We start from the raw sequence: 2,585 nt of genomic DNA, 5'->3' as shown, positions 1-2,585 counted from the left end.
TCAACCTAGAGTTTACTTTCTTACACTATCGCATGCTCCCACAACTCCTGCTTCCGGAGTAGTAGTGGTACTCCTTCCTTTGCTCTTGTCCTCTCACCAACCCCTGACTTTACTCTCAAGATATTCCAAAACCACTCTCCCCTTTACCTTTGAGCTTCGTTTCACTCAGAACCAAAACATCCAGGTACCTTTCCTCAACATTCTACTTATCTCCTTTTTTCTCATCTTGGTTACATCCACACACATTTAGACACCCCTTCAAGGAGGATGAGCACTCCCCGCATAACTCCTTCTTCTGTTTCTCCTTATATAAAGTTAAAATACAAGGAGGGGAGGGTTTTCAAGCCCCCAGCTCTCATCCCCTTATTGTCGCCTTCTACGACACGCGGGAAATGCGTGGGAAGTATTCTTTCTCCCCTATCCTCAGGGATATATATATATATATTATATATATATAAATATATATATATATCGGGGCCTGAACATGCAGGAGGGTGAAAGGAGGGCAAGGAATAGAGTGAACTGGGAGCGATGTGATATACCGGGGTTGACGTGCTGTCAGTGGATTGAATCAAGGCATGTGAAGCGTCTGGGGTAAACCATGGAAAGCTGTGTAGGTATGTATATTTGCGTGTGTGGACGTATGTATATACATGTGTATGGGGGTGGGTTGGGCCATTTCTTTCGTCTGTTTTCCTTGCGCTACCTCGCAAACGCGGGAGACAGCGACAAAGCAAAAAAAAAAAAAATATATATATATATATCTATATATATATATATAATATAATATATATAATATATAAATATATATAATATATATATATTATCCCTGGGGATAGGGGATTAAGAATACTTCCCACGTATTCCCTGCGTGTCGTAGAAGGCGACTAAAAGGGGAGGGAGTGGGGGGCTGGAAATCCTCCCCTCTCGTTTTTTTTTTTTTTTATTTTTTTTTTCTCTCCCAAATATTGCAATTTAATAATTTTTGTTTTCTCAAAAGATTTTTGTGCTGCAAATTGATTTTCATTATCAAGGCATTTTTGTAGCAAAATAATTATCATTATTTTCATTATCATTTCAAAAGATTTTCGTGTTACAAATTAATTTTCAGCATTTTCTCAATTTTGAAATGATCAACATTTTCTCAAGGAATTTTTGTATTCCTTTGGAAAATGTCATATTTTCTTTTCCTATTATAACTCTCAAATCACAATATGTCCTGGAAATTAAACCCGTATTTCTGTTATCAGTTCAATAATGACCATACGACATATCATTTCACTTTAACAACGTAGAATTTCGAGTTTTGTGAAGTTATCCTCGAGTGAAATTAATCCATAAGATGAAATGGTGTTTCATGCTATACGACAAGTCATTCTTAAATAATGGTTTCTGATCATTTTGCTTATGATAATCAGTGCCAACCCCTGCTTCTCCAACGTACACGTAAGCATAGAACACTTTTAGACGTGTCCCCCCCCCCCCCCATACGTCTTCTTCCTCGTCACCAAACTGCGCATGACTGCGAGTGACCCAAAATCGTTACCACAAATATATATCTTTTAATTCCATGTGTACGTCAGCTGTGTTGTGGCCATGACAAATGAGGATCGATGGGTTTATGTTCGTTTTTATCAACAGATATATCGTTTTGCCGTTGTCTGTCATAACCCTTACTTCTAATTCGTTATACCATGTTCTCCTTGCGTTATAGAGAACATTATGTACGATACAACAGCGGTTTCGTAACCATATGCCAATTTCACAGTTCCCTTTTTCTCAAGCTCGACAGACACTCTCTCATAATTCTATCCACGAACAGAACGAATTGTTGTGAGAACAACGACTATTGCCAGCCTCACAACCCACAACTCTTGTCTTATCATAACCAGACTTGGCCATAGTCTCGTATGCAACTCATATGCAAATATTAAGTAGCTCTGCAGCGTGGAGCAGTGTGACTGGCATGTTGTGATGAGATGTTTTGACTCGTTCAAGAACTTCTCCCTCAGTGTGTTCGTTGGTATAGCTCGTCCAAAGGCCGTCTCACAAGCTCAAATACTTCGAGTCTCTCTTATGCTCACAGGTCATGATTTGACCAATGTCGGAGGAAGTGGAGAAAATCTGTCTTTTTTCTATTTTTAAAGTGTGGCGGAGGTCAGAGTAATCGGGAAAGACAAGTTATCGGGAAAGACATGTTATCGGGAAAGACAAATTATTGGGAAAGACAAGTTATCGGGAAAGACAAGTTATCGGGAAAGACATGTTATCGGGAAAGACAAGTTATCAGGAAAGACAAGTTATCGGGAAAGACACGTTATCGCGAGACAAGTTATCGGGAATGACATGTTATCGGGAAGACAATTATCGCGAAAGACAAGTATCGGGAAAGACAAGTTATCGGGAATGACATGTTATCGGGAAAGACAAGTTATCGGGAAAGACAAGTATCGGGAAACAAGTTATCGGGAAGACAATTATCGGGAAACAAGTTATCGGGAAAGACAAGTTATCGGGAAAGACAAGTTATCGGGAAAGACAAGTTATCGGGAAAGACAAGTATCGGGAAAGACAAGTTATCGGGA

The sequence above is a fragment of the Panulirus ornatus genome, chromosome 44 (assembly GCF_036320965.1).
Source record: "Panulirus ornatus isolate Po-2019 chromosome 44, ASM3632096v1, whole genome shotgun sequence".
NCBI classification, from domain to species: domain Eukaryota; kingdom Metazoa; phylum Arthropoda; class Malacostraca; order Decapoda; family Palinuridae; genus Panulirus; species Panulirus ornatus.
Note: the sequence above shows the minus strand (reverse complement) of the source record.